Raw genomic sequence first — 23,320 nt, forward strand, 5'->3', positions numbered from 1 at the left:
ACACGGCTCAGACAGAGCTGGTGGTTCAGACAGCAGGCCATAGCCCTCTTTGCAGACAGCAATGTGAGCTCCACATTCCTGTTCTATAGCAGTGCATCAAGAACTTCAGGTTTAAAGTCATATTTGGATATCTCGCCTTCCGAAACAATTAGTCAATAAACCAAACAAAATAAACATTCACTGGTTTCAGCTTCTTAAATGTGAAGATTTGCTGCTTTTCTTGGCCGTTCATCATTATTTTTGGGCTTTTAAATTGTTGGATGAACAAATTAAGGTACTAGCGGACATCACCTTGGGCTGAGGGGCATTTTTAATGATGTGAATAACAACTGTTGGTTGTGGCCCTTATTTGTAAACAGTACCACTCTAACAGCAAGGGCAGGAACTGTGGCTGGGGATCAACTAAAGACTGTATATAAAGATGGATGCCATGACGGCTCCCCATAATTGTAGCCAAAACATCTCATTCGCCCCCTGCTGGCTGGCTGCAATATAGGTCACAAACCCCACCACCTCCATGTTGGCAGAAGGGCCAAAAAAGAAATCAGAATAGTAGGTTTCTGTCATAGGTAGTTCTTATCACGCTGGTGTATGTTCAAGTGGTTATTTTTCAAATAAACTTGATTTGATTAGTAATTTAATGCTATTAAAAGGGTGGGCGGGAAGTCAATACCCAGCTCCACCAGCTCCAAATGACATCATAAGCACAACATGGCAGCTCCCATATACAGATTATTATGGCTTCATTTTGTACAGTGTGAGAAGATGGATACACATCATAAATGTTTATATACAGTCTCCGGTATCAATCCATAGTATATTTCCGTACTGACTCATATGTATTGAAAACGTTTTCAACGACAGCCACTATTTGCTCAAATTTATACTTAAAGTTATGAATGCCACAGAAATTACATAGAAACAAAAAGGGAACTGAATGAAACGGTTGATAGCTAAATCGATTATCTCAAAAGCATAACCTTTTACCTCTTTTACCAAAATGCATCCTGGGAGTCGTAGTTAACTTTAATTTGCTATAAGGAAACATTAACAGGACTTTAAGCTCCGAAACAGGAGCAGGGGCGCCTGAAATAACTCCTCTCACTTTGCAACTCTATTGCATTGAAACAATGAGCAGTAACACTTTATTTTATCATTGTACCTGAAGTAAAAACCTCAGCAAGCGTCCAGCTGCGCAGAAGGAGCAGCTGGGTTTACGAGGAGATCCTGTCTGTGAACCAAAGAGATAGAGGCAGTCACCTGGTTCATCTAGTTTACATACCTGTGAAGACGGCAACTGTAATTTGTGGTCGTTTTGTGCCCCGGCAACTTAAACACTTGTTGAACATAGACAAACACCAGCAACTGCCACACTGGGGTAAATGGCTCTCTTTAGGGCTGATTCTTGCAGGAGGTTATATGGGTTAATGTGAATAACAGAGGCCAGAAAAAATGCAAAAAAGATGGACAGATTAAATAAGAAACCAATATATAGTGATGGGAAGAGAAGGTTTTAGTCAAAATATACCTTTTAGTGCAGAATTCTATCTGTTTCTACTCCAAACATGTTTGCTTTTTCTGTGATAGAAAGCAGTTTTTAAAATAAAGTTTGTATCATAAATGTCATGGGGGAGTGTTGTAAACAACAGGATAGACAGAACATGGAGGAAAGAGAGAGAAAGGGAAATGGCAGAGGACAAAATGGGGGCGTAATAGAGGAAGCAGAGAGAGAAAGAGAGAAAGAGAGAGAGAGAGAACAGATGATTGCATGGAATGAAAGAGGGATTGAAGGGGGAGGGAGGGGAGGAGATAAAGAGAACAGGGATGGGAGGGGGAGTGAGTGAGCGAGTGAGGGAGTGAGTGAGTGAGTGAAATGGTGGAGTGAGAGAGGAAAGGAGAGAGAGAGAAAATGAGAGGCAGCAGTGGGGGAGGGGAGGATATAGAGAGAGAGCAAGAGAAGAAAAGAGAAAGAGAGAGAGAGAGACAGAAAAAGATAGAAAAAAGGGAGAGAGACAGAGAGAGAGATGGGGCAGGGAGCAACGTGAGAGCAAGACAGAGAGAGGGAGGGAGGGGCAGTGTGCAACGTGAGAGAGGAAGAGAGAAAGAAAGAGAGAGAGGCAAAGGGAGAGAGGAGAGGGAGGGGTAAAGCGTGATGGAAACCGAGAGCAGGAGAGGGAAAAAAAGAGAAAGAGAGAGAGAGAGAGAGAGAGAGAGAGAGAGAGAGAGAGAGAGAGAGAGAGAGAGAGAGAAAGAGGGAGGGGGGAGAATGAAAGAGGGAGAGAGGAGAAAAGAGGAACAGAGAGAGGGGGAGGGGAAGAGAGCTGGAGAGAGAAAAACAGAAAGAGGGAGCAAAAAAATAGGGAGCAAGCGAGGGAGAAAGAGAGCACAAAACCCATCTCGCTCTATTTTGTGGTTTCACAAACATGGCTGCAGCAAAAGAGGAAAAAGAAAAAGAAGAATGGTATTGTTGGGTTTTTTCAAGTCCTCTCTCTGTTACACAAATACACACAATCACACAACCAGTAGCATTATAACAAACCAGCACCAGCTGTAATCAGCCATGTTAATCTGTGCAGATCCATTCAGGTGTATTGTGACTTGGTCACACATGGGAAGCCTGGCCTTTCTAAAAGGCCCATTTTTATTTTTCTTCCCACTTGCTCAGGTGCTTAATAGTAGGACAGTACAACTGATAAATATCGTCTGGTTTCATATTTTCACAGATTTACTGGGTTCCTGTAATGCAGTGGTTTTAAATGACCCCCCAAACAGCACTATTATCTCTTCCCAGCTGCTGTGGATTCAATAAAGTAAGTTGTGGGCTACTACTTATGTCGTGTTTTTTTTGTCTATATTTGTTAACATTTGCCAAACTGGCAACCCCTAAAAGTATGCAGAATCAGCTATGAGCAGTTCATGTTTGCAATGTACTCATTCAAGTAGACTGCCATCACTGAATTCTGCTGATACTAAAGAAAACTTAAAAAAGTGATGATTTTCAGGCATGTTCTGGAGATAGGAGCATCTTTGTTTTCTATACTGATTTTTGGATTTTTATTTACAGAAAATATACATAGAAACAAAAAGTGAACTGATTGAAACAGTTGATAGCAAAATCAATTTTCTCAAAAGCATAACCTTTAGCTCTGTGGTTGGTCATATCTTGCCGAAGTGCATCCTGGGAGTCGTAGTTAACTTCTCAATCCATAAAGAAAAATATTTGGCAACTATTTTAATAATCAATTAATCATTTAAGTTACCTTTTATGAAAATATGTCGCTGAATTTGTTTGGTATTTTTGACTGACATTTAAAGGACCCAAACAACTAATCAAGAACAAATTTGCAGATTAATTATAATGATAAGTGTTAGTTGCAGTCCTATTGGAGAAAACGATTTCATCAGAAAGTGACCATGATGCGTCTTGGCACAACGTGGCAAAAGTGGACCAACCTGAGCCAATAAGAAAAAAAATAAACTCATTTACATGCAGTTTCTCCAACAATGGTTCAGGTGTGCATTAAGTGTGAAAATGGGCAGTGCTCCAAGGGGCTCGGCAACTTCTGTTCTGCTTATTCTAATGCAGGGGTCCAGCTGTTGGCAGCTATAGGCAGGCAGGCTGTCTTCAGAGATGATACATGGGTGGGGTGTGACCATAAACAGCAGAAAAAAGGACCAAAAGAATAGGAACATTTGCCCAGCTTTTTACATCTTGCATATTTTTTTGCACAGACCTTCACTACACCTGGAGAGTCCTTTTTTATTATATAACAACTAAAATCAACAGTGGACACACGGTCACATGATTTTAACGTCACTATGGTTATCTTTTAGACTGTCCCTGACAAGCCAACTAGGGTTTTTGACAAGCTAGCAAATCCGTAGCTTAATAAATTGTTTATTAACAATTTATTAACATAACAAAAAACTGTAGGGCGGACTAGTGAGAGTTCCGATTCTTCTGATTTTTTATACGATCACATACTACTATCACATCATAATTAGATTTAGATTAGATTACATTTTTAAGTATTAGGTGCTGCCATCCGGTATTACAATTCATGATTCTGTTTACTTTCATCGCTAGACCATGGGAACACTTAAGTTAATCAGTTACTACTTTTTATAGTAAAAGTACATACTTCAATGGTGCTCAACACCATTAATAGTTACAGGGCATGAGAGAATTCACAGTTCTGCACTTTGACAAACTCTGATCAAGTTGAAATGAAAATTCATAAATAAGTGACAGTTTTGGTGAGTTTGTAAATGGTGTGAATCAAATGCTGCTGCCTTCATGGTCAACAATCTCAACCTAGTACGGGAGAATTCAGCGAGTCAGACAAGAATGATGCCACTATCACACATCTTTATATCTGTCCCAAATGTTGCTCCAGTCAGCAGTCCAAAGATATTAAATGTACATTCTGTTAATATGGTAATATTTTAATCCTCACATTACTTCCAAGTAGGAACAGGATATGTGATTTTATCAAGAATCACAAAAAACACACACAATTAGTTGATTGTGGTGAATTTCCATGATTGGAATAATTGTGAATATCATCACGAGACTTAAAGAAAAAAAAGCTGTTTATCTCACCAATGTACAGTCCTAGGCTAATTTCCTCTAATCTGTGGAGGGAGGATGCCAGCTCCTTAGACACAAATGCAGCCAACATCAACGGCAACCCTGGCCCAGAAATATTGTTTTTAAAAACTGCAGAATCGAAGCGGTGAGCACTACTGACCATGGGTCAAACTGCAGTTCAGTAACCCATCGGCTTCTCACCCGTTTCTTGAAATAACTCCGGATTAAAGAAAAACAGTGAAGTCTAAAGTAGCGAGCAGAGACTTTGAGATGCTTGCCCGCTTGTGTCACTCTTTTTCATATATTGTCTTCTTTGTTATGGGGGCCCATTAAATGAAAACAATTAATTGCTGATAGGTTTATATGCCTTGAATTTACGTTTTGACCTGAAATTCACATTAAACTGCCATCTATGAATATGTCTTGAATCAGGCGTAAACTGCAGATTTAAGGTAGCCTCTGCAGCGCTTTAGGCAAGTATACAGTATAATATATTTATGAAGAGCTGTCCTTTGGGAATAAAGTCCTCAATTCCCCAACACATGGTGTGTTAGCTGATTCAAGTAACATCTCTGCTCTCCTTAAAGGTGTTTGAAAAACTGCCACACGACTTATAAGATACACATTCACACACAATTTCATTTCTCCATTTTTTTTCTATGGATATGAATGACCCGGAACATGAGCCTGGTTTGTGTTCGGTGTTTACGGGGACATCAATCCAACTCACAACAGCATGTAAACGTTAGTCTCAGATTTCATTTTATTCCTACCATGTTTCACCCTGATGGTACAAATTCACCTACAATAGTATAATAAAATGTCAAGAGACAAAGCTGTTAAAACAAAAATCACTTTGAGTGGAATTATGAGAGAAGACACAGTATAAAGTCTCAGTACATCGGCTCTGCTACTCTGTTAAATGCTGCTGTGGGCCTACCATTTTGTTCCAGTGTCAGTTTCAAACTACATCACTCCTTTCTCCTCCTCTCTCCCATCACTCTTTCCTCAGGTTTCCATGGATACACCCCCTCCCCTTTTTTCTCTCTCCCTTTCCCCCCTTTTTTCATCACTTCCTTCCCATCTTTTCTCTTCCAGTGTATCCCTACCACTCCTTCATAGCTGTTCTTTTCTCAGTCAGTTTCTCCCTTACAAATCTAGTGTAATGCACATGTGAAAATATATAAATATAGGACATACAAAGTAAAATACTGTTATTTAAAAAAGGAAATTTAAACAACAGGATTAATGTTCTGGTACTATATTGATCCCTGGAGGGAAATTCTCCTTTCACTTGTTCGTCACCAGTTAAAGATCAGCTACACAACAGCGCCCCCAGAGGCAAGATGGAGAATTAGTGTCTTGCTCAAGGACACTTCAGAAGGAGGGACATTAGCTGAAAAGGAGATGTAAAATTTGGTTTTCTTTCTTAACCAGAGGTAGTTCTCCTTATATCTCCTATATGTTCATCATCATATCATGTTTATCTATTTATGGCTCTCAGTTAACAGAACAGACAACTGTCACAGGTCCTCAATACACACAGCAGACAAGCACCTACTGGGTCTGTATAATTGAAAATGTAAGAGAAAAGACATAAATGTGAAAATATATATAAATGTATGTCTGGCTTTATTTACATGAGGCCAAATAATCCCATAATGCCACACTCAAAAAGTCTGAAAATAAACTTAAAGACCTTAACCTTATTATCTGAAATGACACTAATAGTTTCACCCCTGTATGCAAAGTAATCAGTCCATTACAGTTTTATACTGGCAACCTGACTGCACCTGGTTCCTGGGAGACTGTTCTCCCCTCAAAAAACGATCCCATAGGTAATCTGTACAGGCAGCAAAATACGACCCATATTTACGTATGAGAATGCCCTCCCCCGACCTCTAATTGCCGTATTAATTATGAATGATTGGGAGACGGTGTATAAAGCACAGAAATCACACTTGGGATGGGTCGAACAAACTTCGGACTTGCACCCAGGACAACAGGGTTCATGTCCCGTGTAAACAAACAAAAGTATACCATGTGATTTAAACATCACTGAACTTCTGTGCATCACGTTTTGTGCATCACATTTTTATGTAAATATGTCACTTCCAGAAGTCACATTGTCCTCGTAACTACTTCACTTCTTGCATTTACCTACATTTATTTACTTTTTTGTTTAAACTGTCTTTTATAATGCCTTACCAGGAAGTTTTTTACCCTAAACCTAGGTCAGTGGTTTTGTGGCCTAGATTCAACAAAACTGCAGCCTTTTTTACAACAGCAAACCGTGCGTGTATGTATGACGATGTGTGCTAATCTTTATGAACGCTTCGCTGTTCCGCGAACCAAGAAATGCTCGTATAGCCTAGGTCATTTTTTCAAAAGCGATCATATGTGTCGTTATGGGTTGTAATGACAAAAGACCTATTCTGTCATTTAGGTTGGAGATCTTGATGTTCCTGGCTACGCTGTGCGAAGTTGCTGCTAACAAACTTAGCTTCCATAATTCAAGGTAAACCAAAAACAAGTTTGCAGCTAGTTAAATGTACAAAATGGATTATTGCTACAGTAAGTAAAGTAAAGTAAGTAAGTAAGTAAGTAAGTAAGTAAAGTTTATTTATAGAGCACTTCTCATAGATACAATCACAAAGTGCTTTACAACAGGGATAAAATGCAGTACAATATAGAGTTGATAGAAAAAAAACACACAATAGCACAAGAACATGTAACTTCACATATGGCCAGGAAACATCAACATCAGGGAAAAGCTTGCCTAAAGAGATATGTTTTAAGTTTTTTCTTAAAACTGTCTGTGGACTCTATGCTTCGTAGGGTCAGTGGAAGTGCATTCCAGAGGGGAGGGGCACTGGCCTGGAAAGAACAGTCACCTCGCGTTTTAAAATGGGTCCGGGGAACCATCAAGAGTTTCTGATCTGAAGACCTTAGTGAACGTGAGGGAGAGTAGAGTCTCAGCAGTTCAGCAATGCTCTATCCTGACTTTAAGGTCACCGTAGCAGTGACCCGTCAATCACAAGATGGCCATGCCCTGAAGCATACCACGGTAAATGTCTATTTTAGTTTAAAGGGGACCAAAATTTTCATGAGAGCATAAATTCAGTAGGGTAATTTTCTCATAGTCTTCTATGCAATCTGACTTCATTTTGGAGGCCAGTGGAGTCGCCCCCTGCTGGCCATCAGAAAGAATGTAGGTTTAAAGCACTCCAGCATTGGCTGTACTTTTCAGACCCAGAGGCTACATCCACTTTTATCGTCTGTGGTTCCAAATGGCCACGCTGGCAGGCGGAGTTAAAGGTTGGCTGTCACAGAGAGGAGCGGGACATGATAAAGTTTAAATATGGAGATAAATGCACAGTTGTTTGTTCAAATTAAAAGTGTGTACTGCGTTAAAAAATAAAAATAAAAGAGCTAGAGACAAAAGTTCAAACTGTGGCAACTTTGTCACTTCCGCACAGCTGACTGTCATATGAATGTCAGATTGTCGGTTTCAGAAAAGTTCAAGCACAGTCACCCCCGATCCGGTTTCGGAAGTTTTTTGACCATTTAACAAGCAGTTCAAATGGAGCACGCTGGCAGCTGAAAATGGAAATTTTGCCCTACTCCCACAGAATGATTGCATGGTGAGACTTAATCTACCATCAGCCTAGATTCTAAGCAATTCTACACCTCACAGCATCTTTTGGATTAAATGTCTGTTAAATGTGAATGTATGTGTGTTGCATTGTTGTGCTGGAAGCTTCTTCATCACAAGCACAGCTAATTCTCTTGCACATATACAGTGTAACTGAGTGAAGCCAGCAGCACTGTCAGAGGACTGTAATGCACTGAGGCAAGTGGTGAGGACATAGTAGGGTTTGTTTATATGTTTGCTTACTTCAAATTTTAGAATTTTATGGCCTAGTCATTACTTTTTAGTTTTTTATTGACTACATAAAAAAACTATAATATAGCCATAAATCGTATAAATATCCCAGCATGACCGATACTGGATTTTGAGCCAAATGCTGATATAAAAAAAATCTGATACTAATATGTCAGCTGATTGTATCATGGAAATAGAATCATGACAGAAACAATCTTGTTAATGATCTCTTTGATTATTATTTTTTTTTCTTTTAGTGATCACAAGACACACACTGAATAGGACATTTTACAGTGTAAAAATAATCTTAACAGTTACTGGTACACAATGATAATACTTATTTGAGTTGTACCCACTGAATATGGATTATTTTCCACTAATTTAATCTGCAAAATACATTAAATTAGCAACTTCACTCTCCAATCGTCCAGTACAGCATCTTTTCACCCATTTAAGGACTCAGTCAGTTTGTTTACATGACACTTGAAAAAAACAAATTATTGCCACAACTGAAGTGCATGTAAACGTGTTAGTCCGACTAATGTTGGAGTTCTCCAACTCCGATTAGGACACCCAGATAATGTGATTGGAATACGATTTTCACCAGCATGTATGACAAGACAACACATGTGCACATGCTCCACCTCCACACCCCCCGCGCCGCTTGTATTAGCCGGTCGCATTAGCGTCAGTACAAAGCAGTAGCGACAACACAAAGTGTCAAACTAAGGTCAACCGGAAAGGGGGCCATATCAACCCGCTGAAACAACGCATATCGCCACCCAGTGTTGAGGAGGAGGACACGTTCCCGTCAGTTATTCGATTTTCTCAGTTGCATGTAAACTGGGACGAGGACAGAAGTCTGATTAGACGGCAAAATCTATTTTTAAGTATAGCTTGATTAAACTGTGCATGTAAACGCACTGACTGTAAACTCTAGATCAGCAGCAATGGCTGAGTAACACAAGGCGTCAATCAAAACAACACTGTAAAATGGCTGTACTGTGTGAGACTCTCAACAATAACACGTTCTGTCCATAAAGGTGCAGCTCAGCTGAACGTATATCGTAAACTGTAAAACTACTGAGGTCAGTACCAGCAGCATCACTGGCCTGAGTACTGCATAGTGTCATGACAAAAGCCTCATCACTGGCAGAGAGGGACACACAGGAACAGTGTGGAAGGACAGAGAGGGAATGAGAGGACGGGAAACAGAGACGATAAGAGAAGGAGACAAAACAGAGAATCGTCCATGTACACACAAAGCACGCACTCAAACACACATACACGCAGCTAAAATTACATTCAAGAGGGCATGAACTAGGCCACTGCTCTGCACTATGCAGGAAAGTGGTAGTTAGCTGAGTGAACAGAGGCTTACAGAGACATGGAGGCTGAAGGATAACACTGCATGTGGCTTCCTTTGTGACTAAACTGTTAGCTAACTGCACACAATACTATTATGATTACATACTGATAATCCAATACAGAGGTTAATAATCAGGATGCAGTCAGATTTAAAGAGATAAAAGAGAGCAAATGATGGGGAGCAAAGAAAAGTCTATAAACAAGAATTGAATACTCAAGTTTTGAACTACAAATAATTTCAGCCATAAAATAGCTGTTGTACCATATCACGTTCTGCTGCTAAATAAGTTCAATAGCTAATCTTTTTCACACAGAATTTTGGAGGACTGACTGACGAACCAACTCACCAGACAACTTGTAACAACTTCACACAATAAAAGCTGGCAAGGACAGCATTTACCCAGACCAGCAGCGAGACCAAACTGACAGGCATGACTCGCACCTAATAAGCATTACATACTGGAGTGGTCTATAAAAAACTCCTGCAAAGATTCCATGAAGCCGACTCAGACTCATGAAAAATACATATATTGTGTACTAAAAACTGTCCATTTATCAGCAGTGAACAGATGCAGCTTTTTCACCAGTTATCTGAAGTCGAACAGAAAATGAACACAACCAGCATCTGAATAACACTGCAGACTTGCTTAAAGCTCAATTCTAACATGAACACAACTATGTTGAGCATCTTTCTAAGCATTCAAACATGCTAACGTTTGCTAATCAGCACAAAACGCAAAGTACAGCTGAGCCAATGGTAATATCATTAGTTTTGCAGGAATTTGGCCAGAAAAAGTATTGGACAACATTTAAATTTGACAAGATGATTGCGCTAGATGAAAAGTTAGGGGATCAATAAAGGAATATGTGCAGCAAAATTTATGGCAGTCCATCCAACACTTTTTAAGACATTTCACTTAGGCCACAAATATCAATGTTATGGTGGTGGCTGGGGAAAAGTGACTGACATCAGTAGAAATTTTCCTCTGAGGACCATGAATGATTTACATTTGGTGCTGATCCATCACAAACATTTTGAGCCATTTCACAGGATAAGAGAAAACTTTACCTGCTTGTGGCAGTTGAGTAAAATTCAGAGGATGGACAAAGTTATTGAATTTATCCTCAGAGGATCATGAATGTCAAGGCAAACAATCCAATAATTATAGAGAAATTATTTCAGTCCGAACCATAGTGGTGGACCAACATTGCCACACCTCAAGCCAAACCACTTGCATGTTAAAAAAAAAAAAAAAAAACAACCTCTGACATCAGCTACTGATATGAAGTCAAACACAGTGAAAGGAGCACCTGCATTCAGCATTGTTAAATCATCAAATACTGGCACAAGTTTGGATGAAATCCAGGGGTGTAATTATACATATTGATGTCATCATCATACACCGTTATTTTGAAATTCTCCTCTATATTTATGCTTTTAATTAAAAATAATAAACGCTTCTCCATTTAAATGTCTGTAAGAGCTCAGTAATAAAATTGTCAAACATTGTATCACAGTCCAATGTCTTGACATATCGTATTGTGAAACTTGTATTAACACCCACTAATTATATTTAGATATTGACCCATCCTCTCTAAAAATCAACATTTCTATTTCTCACAAGTGTTAATAACAGTTCATATCTATTCAGATGATCCGTCAGAAAATGTGCCCACAGTTGTGTTATTAGCGAAACATTTAAACATATCAACACTTCAACCAAACAGTCATCTGTTATGCAATGGGCAAATAGCAAGCCACATTTATTATTAATGAAGCCACAAAGAGTAAGCTGTAAGACCTCTTAACAACACAGAGCTACATTTTGGTGCAATTTATGAACAATTCGATGTTGTAGGCCTCATTTTCCCAGAAGGCTAGAGTATTGTGCTGGTGAAATAGGCCTACGCGTTAGACTCATACAGCGCATACAAACAAAGTGGCATTACACTGTGGAGGTCATTCAGCATGGCTGTTACCAACAGGCCCTACACATTAGGCCTTTGTGCTTCCAGAAACATCAGCCTCTTTTTTTTTTTTTCTTTTTTTTTAAACCCTGCCTGCAGCACAGCCGAGCGCTGCAATGTGCTGACACCATCATCAGCTATTCTAAACCTTTTACCACAGCTATATTCCCACATCCTGAAAAAGAAAGCAGGGAGAGAAAAAAAGTGAACGGCTAATTTTCATTTATCTTCATTTACAAGAGGCGTGTCCAATTTTCAGGCTCTGTTAAGATGATTGGTCCAGTTTTTTTATGCATATTGCGGATGTCCTGATATACTTTCTGTTTGGCTGAGCTGGACCTCATCAGCAGAGCCACCCCGTCGCTGATGATCCACGGACGAATGGCTTACGATCCCCTGGGTTGCATACAGATTGTACAGTAGCAGCAGCAGTGTAATAACACATTATCGATTTAAACTTGGGGAAATTCATTCATCACTGTACAACTCAAGCTGGCCAAGAAAAAAACCGTGCTGTTAAACTCTAAGGCATAAATTCAGGAGACAAAGTACGAGCCTGAACTGTTGAGAACTTGCCAGTGCTTTTTGTTGAGCCTGACAATTTTTCACTGGACGATTATTTAATCAAGTTCATCGGATCATCACACATTATGTCAAATACTATTCTGTCATCATCAGTCAGTCTTTCAACACTACAAATTAAGGATATCTGGCCCAAATACAAAAACACAATGCCTGTACCATTCATCTTTGTGCATAATACATATTTGGCCACAAACATAGGCACTCAAAACACAATTTATTCGATGAAATTGTGGGATTTTAACAGTTTTTGGTATCTACTTGTATTTTATTGGTTTGCAGAGAAATAAAACAAAAAAAGCAGGGAAAAATACTGAATCCTAGCTTTTTTTAAACACACACATGCTAAAATAACCGGACAACATTTTTGGCACCTTTTTAAAAGCTGCAAAAATAAGTGATTTCGAGCAGGTGGTTTACCTTGAACCCACCTGTAGTGAATCACAGCTGCCTGCAATCTAATAATCCCTCATTCAACCAGTTTATATGGAAGTACTCAATCTGCTGTTTTGTTGTCACTGTGGTTACCACACTGGAGAAAAGAAGAAAAGAAAGCAGAGAATTGTCTCAGGAGGTCAGACAGAAGACTGCAGCCAAGCATGGACAATTTCGAAGCTACAAGTTCCTCCAGAGACCTTGATGTCCTGTTTCCACGATGTGCTATGTTAAGTTTAAGGCCCATGGTCCTGTAGCCAATTTCCCTGGACAATACACAAAAAAGCTGACCAACGATTGCAGTGAAGCAATGTTCGATTGGTGGAGAAAGGACCTTGGACAACTGCAAAAATGATTAAAGCTGACCTTCAGAATCACATGACAAGCGTTTTGACTCACTCCACCCGTCGCCAAATCAATAAAAGGGGGTCCTATGGTAGAAGACCCACCAGGACCCCACTGCAGAGAGAGAACAGAAAGCTGGCTGGAGTTTACCAAAATACATTCAGAGCAGGCCAACATCCTTCTGGGAGAATGTCCCGTGGACAAATGAGACCAAAATAGAGCTTTTTGGTAAACTGCACAGTAGAAAATGAAGCCTTTAAAGAAACCAACACTGTAGAAACACTCAAACATTAACATGTTTGGGGTTTTTTTTGCTGCCTCTGGTCCTGCGTATGAATCTATGCTTGGCATCATAAATGTGGGAGATTACCATGGTACTTTGGAGCGAAATGTTCCCCCCAGTGTCACCAAAGCTGTGTCACCACCGGAGGTCATGGGTCCTCCAGTGAGACAATGAACAGAAACACAAAAAAGACCCAGAAATGGTTCAAGAGAAAAAAATGGAAGTGGCCTGCAGTCCAGATCTGAATCCCACAGAACACCTGTGGAGAAATCTGAAAACAGCACCCTTCAAATATGAAAGAACTGGAGCAGTTTGTAAAATAGGAGTGGGCCACACTGCCAGTAGAGGTGTAGAAATCTAACTGAAGTCTATGGGAAGCACTTGACAGCAGTTCTCCAAAGGCTGAGCTGCCAAATATCAAATGGGTGTCAATAATTTTGTCAACACTATTTCTGTTTATTTTATGATTTAAAAGGATATGTTAAGTTCTAAATCAAAAACAAAGTATGTGAAATAAACTGAAATAAAGAATTGTGGAGCCCAAAAGACTTGATATTGTCAACTTATTTTTAGAGATAATTGTGAACCTCTTTTTTAAATGTGCAATGGTGCCAATATTTTTTTCCAGGACTGCAATAAACAGAGCAGATTAAAACACCATTAACACAAGGTTAACACAGAAGACAACACATATAGCAGCCAGCTGAGAGACAGCAACTTTTCTAATTAATTTTAGGCGAGATACCTCCAAGCAAGAACCGACTGGAGAGGTTATCATCAACAATGTAAGTCATAGAGGCTCAAAACTGCATTCAGGGAGGCGGGACAAAGTACAGCAAGAGCCAATAAATGTACTGTATGAGGAGATGGACTGTACAGTGAGAAGATACTAGGACAGCATCACTTTACTAACATTCATAAGGCAAGAAAGGAAGGCCAGAAATGATGTAAGAGCTGAAATATAAAATATGATCTCCTGACAAAAGTCTACTGCAAAACCAGAAAAGAGTGGCTTGGGCAGAGATAGTTGACACCCTGCACTCCCTTGGGCACCAAGATGATTAAATCAGTTTAGTCAAGGTGTCATTTCAGGACGCACATGTGCTCAAACTGACAGCAGAAATGGGTCACTTTAAAACAGGAAGATCTGCAGCAGGATCTCAGATTTGCAAGGTTCGGTTCTTCAGTCAAACTATGCTGAGTCATTTGAATATTTCCATCTAAATGACCATCAATCAGATGACCCATGGACCACAAGGGGAGGATGTCTTTTTAATTACTGCGAGCCACTAAAGTGCACTGACACTGAACTGCATTGGAGCACATCTATAGGCCCCAGGGCTTCCAACTGGTATGCACAGTATGCATCTGCCTTGCTGCATGCAGTGCACCATTGATGAGACACTGCATGGCAGGTATGCACAGGGTCAGCAGTGGTATTATTACTCACTCTGGTTTTGCACTTAAATACATAGAATGGCACTTCAGCAGTCCAAAAATGACACTGTATAAATATATATAGCCCATCCATACCATACTGTACAGCCCTTCACATCTCTTGACAGCCAGTATGAGATGCAGTGCCCTCATTAGTGCAGTGGAGAATACCTGTGGCCTATCAATGATCTCCGACAGCCCGGTGAGGAGTCAGCCAACTGGTGGTGGCCTGTCTCCCCCACAGGAGCAAGCAGCCCCGGGGCTACAGGTTATCTGCTGCAGTGCATCTTCCCGGTGCTTGAGGTGTCAAACACCCCCTCTGCACCCGATGGTTCTCGCGACTGCACGCTATATACAACAAAGCTGCCCGCGGCTGGCCTTAGCTCAACATTAGGACTGTGGACACTTTTGCTTGCTCAAAAATAAAACCATTATTCCCCCCGAAACTCGCGCTGTATCTTTAAAAGAAAAGGCCCGACAACTTAACAGCAAAAACTTTGTTGAAGACAGGCCTACGCAAGACATCTCGGCCTGCCGAGTCCTGGCATGGAGAGGTGGGTTATGGTGTATGTGCAGCAGGGTATAGATTAGTGATGGGCAGACCCGGCTCATGTGGCCTGGTGGAGCCCCTTCTCCTTTATGCGTCTCTTTCCCCATTCTCTCCATCCCCCCTCTCGACGCCATCTGTTTGTGGCATGAGAGAATGTGGAAGTAAAAAAAGAAAAGACGACATTTTGACTGTAGTTGCTGACCTACATCGACCATTTGTTTCCAGTATAGCGTTAACAAACCCGCACCGAAAGACAGCCTATGTAAAACGAACAGGCGGTAAAATCGCCAGACATAACGCGCATACATTTTCTAGCCTGGTCAGGAGGAATTTAATAAGTTACGGTTGAAACACTCCTCCGCCTCGCCGGGCCGGACAAGTCAACGCTCCAGCGGCACATACATCTCCCGCTTATTATCGTCAAAAGCATGAGAAACATAAAATCATAACTCACCTGATTCCAAAATCGGTTTATGGTGGCGACGTGATTGTGGTTAATTTCAATGTGGGAAAAACAGTTACACACAACGGTGGGTCCCCGTTGTGTGTAGCAGGAAGGAGGGAAGGGAAGGCGAGAGGGGCTGACGTGAATGAATAAACAACTGAGCTCCTCCTCAACGCCACAAGTAAAGGCGGAATGTGGCTGACTTTGTGAAATTCATCCGCAGCTATTAAACATCACCTTTATGCTTTATTTTTTAATGAATTCTGAGGTTTTAAACAAGCTTTACAACCTTTGATGTCGTGCACATATACCACAACATGTTGGTCATTTTAAAACGCCTACTTTTTAGACAATCCATATGGCAGTTCTGTTATTGTGTCATTTTTATTTTAATACTTAAAACAAAAACCTAGGACCTGGTTTTCACTGTAAAACACAGGCTATTTGTATGGCATTAAAAAAAAGTCCACTAGGTGGCGCTGTGTCTGCACCCTAACAACAGCACTGAATTGGGTACACTGAAAAAAATTGGAGTGACATTTACTTTAAAAAAGCTAGGTAAGTTTTTCCACACAGAAAGTGTTTGTAATCTTTACTCAGGCTGTTTCTAAGTAATATTTATTTAATAGAACCACTTTTTATTTTTTTAATGAAAATACACAAGTAAATTGCAGATTCACTGATGTCCCTCAATTACATTTTACTTGGAAATATCAACTAATTAAGCTAATGAACTGGTTTAGTGAATATTACTTGCAACGAATTATTCAATTTATATACAAAACTGAGGAGACATAATAACAGACAATCACTAAGTAATGCACTACATGAAAAACTGCTATTTTAAAGTAAAAGCACTGAATTCGTATTTCTTTGTAGAATTTATATAGATGATTGAAATAATAATTACAGGGACAAAAAAATATTTTTTCCAGTGTGTGACGACGGAGGTGTGAAGGTGTCATGCTTCCTCCCAGCTAATTGAATATGTAGCATCCGCCAAATCACTCAACATTTTTTTAAATGAATCTAAGACATATATAAATTAATTCTAAATAAAATATGAAATGGCACAGTATAATATAATGCCACCGGAAAGTCCATTCTTGGTGTATGTGGACCAGGGGCTTCAGGTTTTTATATCATTTGTATAATTTGTGTTTTGGACCATGATTGACCATGATTTTCCTGACCAGTTCATATAGCTCATATATTGATCTGACGCTCAAATATCAGGTACAATGCACAAAACATTTTTTTAAGTATTAAAAGATGCTAAGTGTGATTCTGGAGAACTGCAGCTGTATGCTGAGTCTCATTCCCATGTTGTCAAACACTGACGCTTTGGGTTGGTGTTGCATCACTATCTGACAACCTGGGAATTAGACTCAGCATACAACTATTTACCTTTAACCCTAAAATGTATTGGTTTAATTTTGAGAACCAGCTGTCTGTTCTGAAAATAGGATGTGACCCTTCATACTGACTGTGACTGTGTGAACACATTTTTATATGTGAGTAACACAAGCTCACACACACAGACACACGGAGACAAAAAACGGTTGTTATAATTTCTTTATATATATTTATTTAATCTTATTCTTTGATGGTGACGATGCAATTAAACATAACTTGTACTTTTGTCCAGTACAAAAGCATGAAATGGATGTGCTGCACATGGAGTTTAACTCTCAACTCTTGTACCTACTTGAGCTTTTACATATGATGTAATTGAAGCACAGCTTTCAGGATAATAAAACCGCAATACATACACAATAACATTTAATAGGCACATTAACCCTATTTCAGAGGAAAGATATCACCTGTATTTTGACTATTTAGTAAGAGAAGATTACACAGAGAGTACACAGAATTACTGTTTCTTGTCGTATTGTTGAAGTAATTTCAATTGTAAATTCATTTAATGAATATTTTGGACTTAATGGGGGAAGTGCTTGAGTTTGAAACAATTGCAGACAGAACCCCTCAATCAAATCTAAATTATTTGATTTGTCCTCAAGTGAGCCGCTGATGATGATTGAGTACAAATTTTGAGACAGTGCTGCACTTCTGTTTCCTAAAAGAAATGTACCATTCAGACACTAGAGGGCACAAGCCCTCCACTGAACTATTAAAACATCTTGTCAGCGTCCAAATGATTAATGTCTCATATGATTCCTTAATGATTGCATTACTGTTAATGTGGGGATAACTACACCAGTGTTGCTCTTATAAACTGTCAGAGAAGATCAAGTTAGGTTAGTGTTTAAGCTCTCCTCTTTGACACTCAGTTGATAAAGTTAATGTGTTGCCTGTAAGCAGAACATGATTGAGGGTTTGTGTTGTATTTGCAAAGAATACAGATGTGCTCTTTGTATTTGTCCACCAGCACGGGTGTACTGTGCTATTAGTCTCCACAGAGGGCTGTGCGGCCCCCTGCAGCCTGTGATTATCCACTGTTATTGACAGAATATTATGCTCTTTTACATAAAGATGCTGCTGTGGTTGCCCTTCAGTATTCAGAGGCCCGTCAATACAAATGCGCTGTGAATTTAAATCTTTGCAGGTTGGTGGTCTCAAACTTGGGTTAAACCTGTGTCAGCGAACTGAGATGAGTTTTTATTGATTGTTATGTTAGAAGATTCAAGGGTAAGAACACTGCAGGCATTTTCAGAGGGAAAATCTGCTTGTTTTCCCACAGGTAGAGAACAAAACTGGATTATACAGCCAGACAATGTGGGGGTGTATGGGAAGCTCACCGGGTTAGAAGTCATACTTCTGGCCATTTGAGGCGTTCTCATATCTTTCTTTCATCTGTGAGCAAAAAAAGTGCTGTGAGGTAATATGCAGCAAACGCTTTGACTTACAGTAACACATGCTGCTTTTTTCCCCGTGCCAACATATTAATATTCTAGTCTGGTACTGTTGGTTCATCATGATGCGCTAGCGTGATAATTTGACTGCCTGCTTTTCGCATTGCAGAAATCTGTGCAGTGGAGTCTTTGAAAACGGCTTAAAATGTTGTTCCTGTGGGTGGTTGATTTAACAGCAAGGCCTATCTCCTCCTCGCCTTCCTCCTCTCTGCCCTGCCTGTCTAGACTGTGATTACCATCTGCTTCATCACTTTGGACGGTCCACTGTTTACTGTGCTCTCTCTTTCTCTTTCTCTCTCTCTCTCTCTCTCTCTCTCACATACACACAAACAGCCACAAACACAATAAAATAAGATGCTAAAGCAGATTCATGTCAGACCTCTTTGCCAATAAATCCAGTCTGCTTTTATTCAAAGTACATTTATCAGTATATGGTATTATCCGAATCCAGTGTCCATTCTATAAATACAGTATTTCCAGGCTGATGCAATAGAGTAGTGAGTGTATGACTGCTTGTGTTTCTCAGCCTGATGAGGAACATGTTGCACAATGATTAATCTGAAACAGATATTCTCTTAAAGGGAAAATACATCAGAGAGAGAATTGGCCATGTGCTGTTCATTATGGCCTCAGCTAGCTAAGACCTGCTTTCTGATCAAGTATCATTTTCTTCCAAAACTACACACAATCCAGCCAATGATGATGTCATCTTTAAGCCAATTATGTAACGAGTTACTGACAGTGAGTGCAAGAAAGCGTTTGAGACAGAGAATAACAAGAATTTGGGCAGGTTTCTGCAGCATACCTGAAGTTTATTTTCTGGATTATACAATGCTAAAAACTCACTTGAATCTATTCACACTCGTGCAATGCCCGTAGGAAGTATGTATTCGTATAGTGGGAGATTAAGTAGATTTTTCAATTATGGCCAAATGAGGTTGTGTGTGAAAGTGGGATGTACAATGAGGTCTAATACTCTTGCGTAGTGTTAATATACAAAGTGTATATTGGGTAATACATGGATGTACATTGAGATATAAAGAGACACAGAAATAGTTATTTTAAGAAAAAGAAACTTAACTATTCAACATGGTTAGACATATATACAGACACAGATATAGGAGGGAATCAGTTTACATGCAGCACAAACAGATTGATGTGAATAACAGAATTTGCACATTACATGCAGACCACAACAACATCTGCAACTCCATAAAACACTTACTTTTCATAAGGTACCACACCATCCAGCACATACACATTGAACATTGATATTCACTGGAAACTATTTGAATATTACTGGAAAATCAAACCTTGTAGCGCACTTTAAAACTCAGAAAGATAGGGAGGCTAAATAGACTTACAGATGAGATGAGTCAGGCATGGAAATCCAGAGTGAATCGGGTTACTGACCAGGTGTAGGCCTATCACACACACACACACACACACACACACACGCTTCTTGCTTTTACAGCTAGATAGATGAGAGCAGCCCACTTTGTCTTTTAATTACACAACACATCAGAGCCTTGATTAAGACCAGTCTCACTAATATTTATCTTAACTTTTCTGTACTGAAATGTCTCAACATCTATACTGGATGGATTGTCCACATATTCAGTTCAGACATTCATGTTCCCTAGATAATGAATCCTACAGCCTTTGGTGATCTTCGGACTTTCCCTCCAGTATCCAAGTACATTTTAATTTTGGACTATCAGTGAAATAATCACAGCAACTCTTGAACAGATTGCAATAAAATGTGTTAGTGACATTCATGTCTCCCTCAGGATGCATTGTAATAATTTCAACAACATGTACAAGTACATGTTGTTTGTTCCTAGTGTCTAATACAACTACTTTGTTAGGTTAAGAAAAACATCAGGGTTTGGGTTAAAATTAAAATTTGAAATTTTAGGATGTTGACTTTTGGTTTCACATGGAACATGAACAGTGGTTTAGTGCATTATAGTCCTGTGTTTGTTTGATCATTCACCCCAACCTCCTCCCTTATGCAGACTTTACACTTTGTACCATGGGGTGGGGGCCTATTCATTTCTATGAAAACCAAAAAAGTGAATCTTCCATGTATAAAATCACCTGTATCTTGTATGGCCCTTCTGCACTAGCAAGCACATTCGAGACTACTGCCGGCCAAGCCGGTTACTACTCTAACTTGAATGGTAATAAAATAATTTAATCATGCGACTCTTTCAGAATTCTGATAGTTTACGAGTAATCGTTTGTGATGCTTAAAAAATGTTCACAGACAGCTCTGTCCTGATGTGAGTCAATGGGCCCAGTGATGGACCCAGAAGTTGTGATTCCATCATTTGGCCACATGATCTTCAAAGTTCAAAATCATATGACTTCCTCCTTTACTCCTGTCATAATTACTATGGCCGCAAGTGTCAACCTAAAAATAAACATAAATATAGATCCTAATAAGATCCCCCCAATAAACAACTTGGTGTTTTTTTTTGTGGAAGACCGTCTCAATAATTTTGGTGATTCTTTTTATTTAATGCCATCATCAGAAATAATTACATGGTGTATGTTTTAAATACCTGCAAAACTAATGACATTCTATGATCATCCCAATTATGATGATGTCATGATACACTTCAGCATGTTAGGATTAGTTTAGTTTTGGCACGTTGGCAAGCCAACATTAGCATTTAGCTCAAAACACTGTTTTGCCTAAATATAGTCTCAATTAGCTACTTGCATGGCTGTAGACTTGTAGTCATGTTCTATAATGATAATGAAGTAATTAATACTACAATTCAAATAGAAATCCTTTTTTTTTGTCCATTACGTAGGCTCCACTGGTACTTGATGTCATGTCATATTTAATTACACAAATCTGAGCAGGCTTTGGAAATGAAAGAGCCCAGCGTGTTCAATTTGTTACACCAGTGGATTTTAATGTTGTGCTGCCATGTATTTGCTATTCATTCTAGTCAGTGTAGTACTCTGTTTTCCCATCTACTTGACAGCGTGTTTTTATAGGGGTGTAACAGCATTACCTCACTCGTCCTCTGACAGTTCGCTCCGAGCTTTCAGTGCTTTCCAGAGATGCACAGGCAGGGCGTGTTGGGGCAACCGAAGTTCACATGTTCAAATTCAAACCAAATCCCCAGAGAATGCGCAGGCTGTTGCATAAGGCCCTCTTTCAAAGAAATATCCTGTGTTGTCATGAAGCATTTAAAACAGAGAACATTCTTTCTGTTGTCTGGACAGCTGTTGCACGTAGGCACAGATGTGGATTTAAATTCAGCTGCAATTATATACATCCGTGTAAATAAACATCTTTCCTTTACATATGCTTCTCTACAAAATGCTTAAATACTCAACAGTACTGAGTAGAAGGTATTACACACACATTCCACAGGATTGTAGGAAAAGCATGTGAACTATGGCAGCAGTGCGAATGCCACAGTGGGGTCAAGAATCCCACTCCAGTGAGGGGTTTAATATAGCCGGGGTCACTCTCACCCCCCGATGAGAGACCAGTAATTAACACAGGAGCATCCTCCTCCTATGACATACTGCCCCACAGCCCACTAGACCATGTTCTCTTGTCTATTTCAGGATATACAGCCCCTGTTAGGTTTGTTCAGGAGCGTATAGTTTAATTTATGAGAGTCAGACTGTCCACAGACAGACAAGAAAACGGAAGAGATGTCTTCATCAACAGCTGGGTAACAACCTCAACACATGCAGACCATCAAGGAGGTATCATGCGGCACTATTCTTTGCAGCCTAAACACTAATGGTTGCAACATTTCTAGCATTTTAATAAAGAAAAAATACACTTGAAGACAGAGTCAGAGAAGTTCTCTAACATTGCAACCATCTTGTTCAAAGTGAGACCTCTGTGATTGCTGCAGACTGCAGTACACTCCCACTCTGTCTCCAGATGAATAGCACTTGAGGAAAAATATATCCGGACATTCTTATGAATACTGCACTTGGTTTGATTACTTGAGTGCATGAGTTGCTTGATTTTCTAATTCTTCAGCAAACCTTAAAATGTGGTTACATCATTCACCAGGTAAAATTAACCAAATGATCCACACCTTTTACAAAATACAGTATGTCTAAGCCTTTCAGTCCAATGAACAAAGGATTTAAATACTGCCTTTGTATGTAGTTTTGTTTTCAACAAGCAGTAATCAATATGGCCTGCACATGCAGTCTTATTTTTAGGTTGTTGAGGGGGTTTTGATGGTGCATTCATGTGCTCCTCAGATGGTCCCAATTCCAGAGTGGAATTTGTTCTTCCGACTTTGGTTTGTTCGTGAGCTTAAGGTTCTAATGGAATCAAAAGGGACACAACAAGGAAGACATGTTGTTATGTTTAAACAACACATATATTCCCTAAAAAAAGACTTAATAATAATAATAATAATATATATATATAATAATAATGCTAATAAATAATAAAGAAACCAACACTTATAACCTAATACCATATTAGTTATACGTTACATGTGAGTAAAACATATTCAATATATGAATCATTTAAAGGTTTCTTTCCATCAACCCAATATT

The 23,320-nt window shown here is 39.4% G+C and overlaps 1 protein-coding gene across 1 annotated transcript in view; it reads right to left on the bottom strand.

The window, feature by feature from the left end:
- znf710b (zinc finger protein 710b) overlaps nt 1-15,993 on the bottom strand; it is a 32,416-nt gene extending 16,423 nt beyond the window's left edge. Inside the window, exon 1 of the mRNA XM_059354663.1 lies at nt 15,900-15,993. The gene's annotated coding sequence lies outside the window, so the exon portion shown is untranslated. The remainder of the gene's footprint in view (nt 1-15,899) is intronic.
- Between the last annotated feature and the right edge of the window lie 7,327 nt (nt 15,994-23,320).

The sequence above is a fragment of the Centropristis striata genome, chromosome 2 (assembly GCF_030273125.1).
Source record: "Centropristis striata isolate RG_2023a ecotype Rhode Island chromosome 2, C.striata_1.0, whole genome shotgun sequence".
Classification (NCBI taxonomy): Eukaryota; Metazoa; Chordata; class Actinopteri; order Perciformes; family Serranidae; genus Centropristis; species Centropristis striata.